This window comes from Epinephelus fuscoguttatus, linkage group LG18 (genome assembly GCF_011397635.1).
Source record: "Epinephelus fuscoguttatus linkage group LG18, E.fuscoguttatus.final_Chr_v1".
Taxonomy (NCBI): Eukaryota; Metazoa; Chordata; class Actinopteri; order Perciformes; family Serranidae; genus Epinephelus; species Epinephelus fuscoguttatus.
Window position 1 is genome coordinate 39,848,038 of NC_064769.1, and position 11,134 is coordinate 39,859,171.

At 42.0% G+C, this 11,134-nt stretch overlaps 1 long non-coding RNA gene across 1 annotated transcript; it reads right to left on the bottom strand.

The window, feature by feature from the left end:
* Positions 1 to 2,209: 2,209 nt before the first annotated feature.
* Positions 2,210 to 8,698, bottom strand: LOC125905707 (uncharacterized). Its single transcript, XR_007451695.1, has 4 exons — positions 7,717 to 8,698; positions 5,226 to 5,393; positions 4,742 to 4,874; positions 2,210 to 4,425 (listed from the first exon to the last, which is right to left on the bottom strand). It is a non-coding gene; the product is annotated as an uncharacterized LOC125905707 (long non-coding RNA).
* Positions 8,699 to 11,134: the final 2,436 nt, after the last annotated feature.

The following is an 11,134-nucleotide window of genomic DNA, read 5'->3' on the forward strand; positions in this document are numbered from 1 at the left end:
AGCGGGGAGATGTTCACCGCACGCAGCTCTACGACAAAATAAAATCAGAACTGTTTTAAATAGCATCAAACAAACAAAAAAGTCTGCATGTTGCCTCAGCCTGTTAGCATATCACGACCTGTTAGCTTTAGCCTCATTACATTAGCAGATATCCTGACCTAGACCTCTTAGCTTAAACCTCAGTCCGTTAGCATGATATGAGCTGTTAGCTTAAACCTCAGTCCGTTAGCATGATATAATGAGCTGTTAGCTTAAACCTCAGTCCGTTAGCATGATATGAGCTGTTAGCTTAAACCTCAGTCCGTTAGCATGATATAATGAGCTGTTAGCTTTAGCTTCAGTTCGTTAGCACAATATTTGTTGTGATATTGGGCCTAAAATTGATTGATAATATCACAACTTCATAACTTTAGTCTCAGCCCCATAGCACAATCACAACCTGTACCTGTTAACGTTAGCTTAGCCTCAGCTTGTTAGTAAGGTTTAGCTTGTTAGCTTGAGCCTTAGTCTGTTAGCATGACATCACAACCTATTAGCTTTAGCCTCTGTACATTAATAGATATCCTGACCTAGGACCTGTTCGCTTTAACCTCAGCCCATTAGCACGGTCACAAGCTGGGACCTGTTAGCCTCAGCCTGTTAGCATGATATTATAAGGTACAAAATTTAAGCGTTTCCTTCAGTACGTTAGCACAGTGTTTACCATCAGCCAATAACCAGAATATCACAATCTAAATAGTCTACTTTCATTAGCATGAAATCATGACCTGGAACCTGTTAGCTTTAGCCTCAGCCTGTTAGCATGATATTAATACCTGGGACTATTTTACATTTAAACTAAGAAACTTAACTGAATCACTGACAGTTAGTTTCTTAGTGACAATTCTTACAGTTACACACTGATCTGGATTTTGGAACATATTTAATTCAAAATGGCGGCACTGAAGCACTCAACATGATGGATTCGGTGTCACTTCCTGGTCAGTAATGCAGGGGTGTGGCTAAGCACCAGGCTCCGCCCATCTACCAGATGTCTTTGAGTTTCAGTGTTCAAAGTTTTTTTTTTAATGTAAAGATTAAACCCACAATAAATATGTTTTTAAAATTTCTATTTAAAGCAATGGAAAAAAAGACCTTTTTAAGAAAATACAATTTTTACAAGTGTAATTTACATAAATTTAAATTTTGGTGTTAAGTTTTGGGACAGCCACTTTTATTTTGAATATATTTAAGTTATTATTATATTATCGGTCTGAAGAGTTATTTTTAATTATTATAATTTTAAGCCTCAAAGTTTGAATTAATTTAGTTAGAAATAATGAACAATATTAAGTGAGATGAGACCGCAGAGACTGCAACAAACACTCTTAAATAAAGTCAAGTCAACTTTATTTATAGAGCACATTTAAAAACAGCAATCATTGACCAAAGTGCTTTACAACGTATACAAATTATGCACAACAAGAAAAATAATCAACCAAGACAGTAGAGTTCATCTTGAGCAAATTCAGTGAAAAAGATGAATATCAAGCAATATGCTCTCATAATGAATCACCAAAAGCTAAGGCAAAGAGATGGGTTTTAGCCGGGCTTTGAATATATTTAAAGAGGGTGAGGATCTAACTGTTTGTGGCAGGCTGCTCCATAGTTTCGGACCAACAACTAAAAAAGCTCTGTCACCTCTGGTTTTTAACTTTAACTTTTTTGACCAGCGTCAAAGATGACACCAAGATTCTTTACATGAGATTTTAAACGTGAAGACAGAGGACCAAGAGCACTGGTAACAGAGGCAGAAGTGTCTGTAAGGCCAAAGATGAGGACCTCAGTTTTGTCATGGTTCAGCTGAAGAAAGCTTCGTGCCATCCAAGATTTTATGTCATTAACAGAGTTACAGTGAATTAATGCTGCAAGGATCTGATGGTTTCAAAGGGAGGTACAACTGGGAATCATCTGCATGACAGTGATAAGACATATTGTATTTCCTTAGTATAGAGCCTAATGGAAGCATGTATAGTGAAAATATAATTGGGCCTAAAATGGAGCCTTGGGGAACACCATAAACACACAAATAAAATGTGCTACAACATGTTAATTATCTGAGTTTGTCTCTGTGAGTGAAACATTTCACATGACCACACACAGTCATCTGATCCATCATTAATATAAAAGTACTGATTAGTTCAGGTGAAGCTGAGATCAACACTGAATATGAGATTAAATTCAACTTTAATGTCACTGCAAAGAGTCCATGTACTGAGATAATGAAATATTAAACAATATATACAATACCGTAAAACTTACTAAATGCCCACGCCCTTTCACAGCCCGGTGTGGCGACACGTTTAGACAAATAAAGGCCTGTCTCAATAAGAGGCCTGGTCTGGCTACCAGCAGTTCTTGTTGACAAAAGTTCTTTGGATGTATAAAACCACATTTTTTGGCTACCTACTTGAGCTAATGTTGGTTATCTGTTTAGATCACACATGCAAGCATACATATATAATTTTTGCCAGTATGGAGATGCTACACATTGTTAGGTTGGCTGAGTTCATTTCACTGAAACCATGAGCGCCAGGGATGACTAAATTCTTTCAGATTTACCGGCATGATGAAAAAACAAGTGGTGACTCCCTATGTTTCCTCTGTTGCTGTCATAAAGTCAGAATATGTGTCTGTTCCTGGATCACCCTGCACGTTATTCATGTTCGTCCAGTCTGTAAGTGTCCTCAGATCAAAAGGGGGTTTCATAAAAATATTAAATATTGTTTTAAGAGGATAAAGTTTTGTTGTGTCGGATGCCGAAATCCTTGAGTGCCGTCAAACAAGCGTTGTGATACGACACATAATTAAAACATTCAGACTGGTTCATATAAACAGTTTGATCGTATTTCCTGATCTTTGCTGAGCAACAGTTTTGTGTGAAAGGAATTAACTTTAGGCCTGTAACAAATACAGGCCTGTTGACTTCAGTGATAAGCAGATCAAAGCTACTAATAGAAGTTTTACGGTATATAGAATTCACAGTCAGAGGGAGATATGAATATGGATAAGATATGAACATGTGCAGCAGTTACAGTCAGCAAAATAAACAGTGCAGGTAGAAGTGATGACATCACAGGTACAATATAAACACAGTGTATAAACTTATGTGAGATATAAAATACATACAACCCCAATTCCAACCTGGTCCAAAGACAAGATATTTAATATTCAAACTAATAAACTTCATTCTGAACTCGATGCAGCACGGTGGAGCAGTGGTTAGCATTGTTGCCTCACAGCATGACGGTTCCTGGTTTGAACCCTCTGTGGGGGAGCCCCTCTGTGTGGAGTTTGGACTGACACAAAGTGGTCTGACCAGTCCTTCAGTTCAAAGCCAGCATCTGTACAGTCATCATCATATTCAGGCTAAATATCATATTCCACCACGAGGAGATCGTTCAGACACGCAGCATCGGACACATTTACACACTTCATCTCAAACTGCAGATCTGATGAGACATTACGTCACATGGTGATTGAACGAGACCTTGTCTTGTATCTCCAACATCCTGTGAAGTGTCTCAGTTTCTGCGTCATCTGATCAAATGCATTAGTGACCTTCTGACACTGATCAGCTGACTGGATGATGGAGTCTCTTAACTGCTGATCCTCTTCAGGGGTCGCAGTCACTCTGAAGACACTCACAATGAGCACTAACAGATCACGCATTACTGCCATCACTACTACTGCCACATCCAAAACTTCTCCACTTGTCTCAGCCAGCTCAGACACTTGTGTAAGAATCCACTGAAAGTCCTCCATGTCTGACAGAGTGACTGCAGCCTGAACTTTCATGGATGGTCTCTTCAGCTCTTCACACGTCGTCTTTATTTCTTCCAGGTTGTTCTTCAGCGATTCAACAATCTCCATGAATTCTTTCCCCAGCTCTTCGACTTTATGTGCACTTTCTTTCTCTCCTTTTATTTTTGTTACATTTGCCTTGACAACATAACCACCACCAGCAGCAGCAGCAGCTAGTCCTCCTGCTGCCAATAAGCTCGCCCCACCAGTGAACGGAGCTGCAAGGATCATTAGTCCGAGTCCTACTCCTCCAGCAACAGCTCCTTTTCTTCTCTGTTTGTCTCTCGTCTCCTGCATCCTTTTCACTTCATCAACGATCTTCTGAAACTCTTCTACAATCTGTCTCATCCTTGGTTTACTGACGTCAAACGCTGAGATGAATGAAGCTGCATGTCTCTCAAGTTTTGTTTTTAAGTTAGAAAAATCATGAAGCCATCCTAGACTCTTGCTTGTTCTTAATGCTGCCATTTTCAGGAGCTTCCTGCAGACTGAACGTGCTCACAGGTTTTCCTCTGCAGAGTCTGTCGATCAAGTTGTTAACAGTGTTTTAGTCCACTCTGTGATCAGCTAATCAGGACGGCTCTGTGGAGACAGGAGGAGACAAGTGAGTCTTTTGGCACATTTACAGTGATGTTGATCAATGTCCCTGAAAATCAATAAATTAAAAAAAGGACAAAAACCAGTGTTAAACATTGTTGAAGAAAATCAACAAAACATTTTTGGGCAACGACCATAAATTTGATACATGAATTAACCTCTCTGGATGAGTTCAATGAGTTCAGTTCTTGGATTAATTTATTTTTGTATTCATTTGCTTATTTACGTCTTTATTCATCTATATGTCTGTCATTTCTCGTCCTCCATACGATATCTCCACAGTGGCTGAACGGATTCTTACCAGTTTATAAAGAGGCACACATGCTGAAACTCATTCCTGGTTCTTGGATTCTGACTCTGACACTCGGTTGGAATGAAGCCATCAGTAATGCTGTTGGTTCGACCGGTAATTCCTCTGGTATGACAAGTCAAAACTTAACAAGAGGCAGCAGGGAGGAAACAAACACAAAGAGTGTGAAAATAAAGGAGATGTTTGCGGACACTATGAAAAATGTGCACCATCACAGTTTCCCCAGTTTACAGCATCAATCACTTGAACTCCGGCTAAATCAGACTTTAACACTGGAAGGTGACGGAGCCGTCTCAAACCAGAGCACATGCACCTCACCTGCTCCTCCACCCTGTTCACCCTGAGAATCAAACCTCAGCTCACAAGAACCAGCCGTCAGAAGTACAACGTTAGGCCAGCAGCACATTAAAGTCAGTGTAAAATCCTTTAAACAGCAAAGACAACATGACACCATCTGACAACCAGCTCCACTTACCAGGTGAAAGACGCTGCAGCGTTCAGGTGTGATGCAGCGGGGTGAACATTTCCTGGAGCAGTGAGGAGCAGGGCGGAGCCAGAGGAAACGTGTGTGTGAGACAACACCTGCTGGTTCAGCTGACTCCTTTTCTTATTTTGGTTTTGCCTTGATATGACAGTGTTAAGTCTGAAAGGGGGACAGAGAGAGAGAGGGGGGATGACATGCTGCAAAGGGCTGGAATCTAAATCACAGCTGCTGCAGCACGGACACTGCCTTTGTACATGGGACGCCCGCTGTACCCACTGGGCCACTGTGTGCCTTGGATGACTTGTTATGTTACAGTACAGAGGTGCGGCGGTGGAGGAAATACTCCAATCTGTCAAATCAGTCAAACAGCTGAATAACATTGATCATCTTGTTACAGCACAATGTTCTGCTGGGGAACTCTTGGCTCCTGCATTCACGTGGATACCACTTGACACTGGAGTCTGGTACTGGGGCGTTGGCGATGGATCCTTTGAGAGCTGTTGGTTGTGAGGTGGGGTACTGGCACATCCCACGGATGCTCCATCAGATTGGGTTCTGGGGATTTTGGAGGCCAGGTTGATGCTTCACTCTTCGTCATGTTCCTTGGGCAGTTTCTGAGCATTGTTTATAGTGAGGCATGGTGCATGTTCTACTGGGGGGGGACTTGGTCCACAGCTGTGTCTGGATGAGTGACGTTTTTCAAGTAGCATCCACATGAATGCCAGGACCAAATGTTTCCCAGCTGAGCATGGCGTCGTAACGAGACGGTCAGTATTGTTCATGTCATCAGTCAGTGGTGTTAATGTTCTGGCCGATCGTTCTGACCATCACACATTAGCTCATAGGTTGTGATATCATGCTAACAGACTGAGGCTAAAGCTAAAAAGTTTGCTACTTGGATTTTGATATCCTGCTAACATTCTGCCACCAAAGCTAAGGGGTCATGGTGTTGTGTTAATGTACTGAGGCTAAAGCTAACAGCTTGTGATATCGTGCTAACAGGCTGAGGAGTCTTTTAAGAGATTTTCATGGTCATTGAGGATGTACCAGGAGACAGTTAAGAGGGTTTGGTCAACACTGAGGTCTCTTAGGAGGTCAAAGTGGTCACTGCAGACGTTCTAGAGTAATTAAGGAGTTTTGATGGGCAGAAAGGAGGTTCTAGAAGAGGTTTTCATAGTCACTGGAGAGGTTCTAGAGTTCATTTAGATGGTTCAAGTGGTCAATGAAGAGGTTCTGTCGAAATGTAAGAACTTTGATGGACAGAGGCTCTAGAGGTCTTTTAGGAGGTTCTAGTGAATACTGAGGAAATTCTAGAGGTCTTTTAGAACATTCATGTGGTCACTGAACAGGTTCTGTCGTAGTTTAGGAGTTTTGATGGCCAGGAAGGAGGTTCTAGGGGACCTTTAAGAGGTTTTACTGAATACTGAGAAAATTCTTGAAGTTATTTAGGAGGTTAAAGTGGTCACTGAAGAGGTTCTATGGTAATTTAAGAGTTTTGGTGGCCAGAAGGGAGGTTCTAAAAGAGGTTTTCATGATCACTGGGGAGGTTCTAGAGAAATTTAAGAACTTTGATGGACAGACAGGAGGCTCTAGGTGTCTTTCAGGAGATTTTCATGGTCACTGGGGAGGTTCTAGTACATACCGAGGCAATTCTAGAGGATTTTTAGGAGGTTCAAGTGGTCACTGAAGAGGTTCTGGAGTAATTAAGGAGTTTTGATAGTTATTGGAGAGTATCTAGGGGTCCTTGAAGAGGTTTCAATGGGCATTAGGGAGGTTCTTTACTTATTTAGGAGTTTCAGTGGGCAGAAAGGTTATAGATAGGCTTATATAGGTTCTAGTGGTCATTGAGGAGGTTCTGTCATAATTTAAGAGTGTATGTTGTCATTGAAGAGTTTCAAGGGGACCTATTGGAGATTTTTGGGGTTGTTCAGGTAACTGAGGTGGATTGATGAATCTGTTGGGGGGGGGGTCCTTTTGGGGATTCTAGAGGACCTTTAGCAGGTTCTTAGGAGCCCTTAAGTAACTGACGAGATCATTGTTGACCAGGCTCAGCTGTTCTACTGAAGTCAGGGAGAACTGAACAACGGTGTCAAAATTCTGGGTTCCCTTTGAGGCGACTGAGGTCGTCTTCTTTATATCTGATCTGTGAACTCAGAGGTTTTAGAACCGCTGGGTGAAGTTCTCCTGACAGTGTGGAGGAACAGTCAAACAGCTGTTAGACCTCGTGTCGGAGAATAAAACGATAAAGTTTTATAATATTGCTCCATCACAGCTTCTTTGGCTGCTTCCAGAGGAACGATTGAATCTGCTCCTTGTTACAGAACATAAAGTTCTGAGACACTGGATTTAGTCCGGCTTCACTGAGTGGAGTTGATATCCAGAGAATTTCATCAGGAGAACCGCCCGTAAGCCTCAACTGGACGAGACAGAGACAGAGACAGAGACAGAGACAGATGGGGGTCGATGAGACATTGTGTGTTACCTTTAAGGATCAGCTCGTAGATCTCGTCTTCGCTGAGGTCACTGTGGATGTCCACCCTGAAGCCCAGCTTGCTGAGGGTGCGGTGGAGTCTCTTGGCGTCTCCTCCCCAGCCTCAGGAACCAGCACTGCCCTCCTCTGAAGCATCGTCCTCCTTCTCTGTCTTCTTCTTCTTCTTCTTCTTCTTCCTCTGGCGTCAGACTCTAACATTCTGCCATCTGCAGCATGGACAATAAAGTCTGTTAATCTGTCGTCACACCTGTCTGACCATATTTGGACGTTCCTCTGCAGGCAGGTACAAGAAGAGGGATGAGTGTTGTGTGTGTTTATGTCACAGTGTTACGTAACCTTATCTAATTTCTCAGAAACAACTCGGTACAGTCTCTCTGCTGTCCTCCTCAGCTGTGTCCTCCTCAGGTCTTTGTTTTTATGATCCAGATAAAAAGCAGTGTTATCGTGGTCATGACTAATTTCAGCGAAGAAACAAAATGATCTCATGTCCAACATTTATCAGCGTTGATCCTTCACCTTAACAACACCCTCAGTTACGCTCACAGCTGACTGTCAGCTGTGTTTATTCAAACTGATAAATGACTCAGCTGGAAACTACGGTGGCCGACATGGCCAAACTACAACAGTCCAGAATATGTCCATCTGCAGAAACCTGCTGCAGCTTCAGAGATGCACGAAAATGTAAAACAAATATGACTGGAACGTTTCACAGAGAGACGAAACAAATACGTTTAAGACAACACGGTCCTCCACTGCCCACACTGGTATGTTTGCTTAGTGTGATGTCATTTCCTGAAGTATCTTCAAATGCTTCACATCTCTAAAATCTGAACAACCTGAGCTCAGAGGTTATGGAAGTCAATGAACCGTAATATTTAATAAAAGTATTGAAATTGTGTCATTAATAATAATAATGATGTAAAAACTGGACGTTCATCCATCAGATTTTACAAAATAAAAACACAAAACAAAACAAAATATTTCTTCACACTCCGTAAGTTATTTGAACTCTTTTCATTATTTAGTTTTTGAGATACGATCATTTTTATGAGCAGAGTAGTAATAGTATCATCAGTCATTTCTCTGGCGCCACCGTGTGTTTTTGCGCCACACATAACGATGTCATCATGAGTGTACAACACGATGACAGGCAGTGCTGGGCAGTAACGTGTTACGGTAATAATATAACATTTTCCAGTAACGAATAGTGTAACTAATTACTAATGAACTGTCAGTAATAATTTCAGTTACCCCAAAAACCAAACAACTTCCTACAACTTTTGTTATTGCGTCACTGCTGACTTGAAATACGACATCACATCAGCAGACACGTTTTAGTAATTGCCATGCTGCACACACGCGTCATAAAGCAGTGAGCTAGTTGGAAACGCTAACCTTAGCAGCTGGAAATATCTGATTTGGTCAGGAAGAAAGATGATAAGAAAACTGCTGCTGCAGGAAGTCAGACTAAAGCGGAATTTATACTTCTGCGTTGAGTCGACACTGTAGCTACGGCGTAGGCGCTTCGACGACATGGTGCCTACACCGTGACCGTAGCCTGACGTGCACCTCCCTGGAAATGTAACTCCACGTCACAGTGACGCAGTGTTTTATGGGTGTTTAATGTGTGTTTTGAATCAACTAAACTTTACAGCACTTCACAGAAACTCCGTCCCACCTAGTGGTTTGGAGGTGTAACTGCAGAGTGACACGGACACACCACCACATGAGTATAAATGGCACTTTAGTCTTTCACAGTGTTGTAAAGGAGCAACAGACTGATGCAGCGCCCCCTGGAGGACTTCTGGTGTGTTGACTGTTTTCTTTTGTTGCATTTTTTATTTGTTTTGGCTTTCTGCAGCAGTTTGTTGTTGTTTTTGTTTGTGTTTTGTTATTTCTGAAGCTGCAACACTTTCCTCTTGACAGAAATGTTTTGGGCCCTTCTGAGCCACCATAGAAAACAGATTCTATTGAGGCCTTTAGGCCCTTTAAGATGGCTGCCACACGGACACCTCGGTTGAATCTCGTAGAACACTAACGTAACTACGTCACACACAAAATGACCATCTGTATATCAGTTACTCACCACTTGTTGACTTCCTGAAGGAAACGTTTGTCTCCCGTGTCTCAGCACTAACGAAGAACATCTTTGATGAATTTAAATTAACTAATTTAAATTAACTAATTAATTAATCAGCAAAACTATATTAAAACATCAGTTTACAAACTCTCACACAGTTCGTGCAGAATAATCTGAGTCTGGTTTATCCAGTCATATGATTAGCACTTCACGAACACAAATTTTCACTAAAACTTCACGATTTTAAACATTTCTGCTTTAACAGTCTCGTGCACAGACGAGCAGTGTTCCTGGGGAAGTGTGTGTGTGTGAACTCCACTTGTGTATTCAACCAAGTGGCTAATGCACATTAGCTGCTATCACAGCAACATCAGTTACGTAACGTAACCATGGCATACGGGCGGAGTTAATTCATGTTAATGAATGTTTTGTTTGTCTAATAAAGTCTCGTTCTGTGTTTGGTTGAACTTGAAAATCCTCGGAGGAATCCGATGTTCAGTTTTTACGAAAATTCTGTTTCAATAGTTTTAAGCCTAGTTTTTGCTTGCAAAAATTAGCATTAGCATTATCAGTTAACCATAGCTGTAAGTGCAACCAAGCTAGTCGCTAGCATTTTTATCATTAAGTATTTAGTACCGTTTATTTTAATTTTTAATGTTTCATGTGGACGTGTGTCACAGCTCTGCCTGCCCAGTCTGTAGCTTTCTATTCACCGCAGTTTTCCCGTCTCAGCTTTAGTCACGTCCACTTCATCAAGGCAACTCAGTTCACCTGTTCCTCATCACTCTGTCAGTACCCCAGCCTCACAGACACTCTTTGCTAGATAGTTCTTCACCGCTCATGTAAGACTCTCCAGCACTTTATTTGTGACTGATTTCCCGTACTTGCGTCTGACCTGCCTGCTTCCTTTGAATCCCAGTACATCAGCCTTCTGTCTCCGCCCTCAAGATCTGCTTCTGTGTCCTTGTTCCCTGTTTGCAGTCACCACCTGATGACAACGCTGCAGTGCGAGTCTTCCCATCTGCTTACCTCTGATTTCCAGCGGTCCAGAGACTTTCACCGTGTCACCACACTTTGTCCACACTGTGCACAATCCTGTGAGTTCTTCCCTGCTGGCTTCTCGACCCTTTGCCTGGCCTTCTTCTTCTTGGTTCTTCTCTGGTTCCAGATCTTCAACCTCCATGACTACGTCTCCTGGCTGCTCCTCCACGGTGCCGTTACCTGTTACTGAACTGAACTGTGTGCATGTTTGGGTTGATGTCACTGACCACTCTTCTGCTTTTTGGCGCAGTTCAGCCTGCAGGACGTCAGAGACTTTGTGGAGAAACT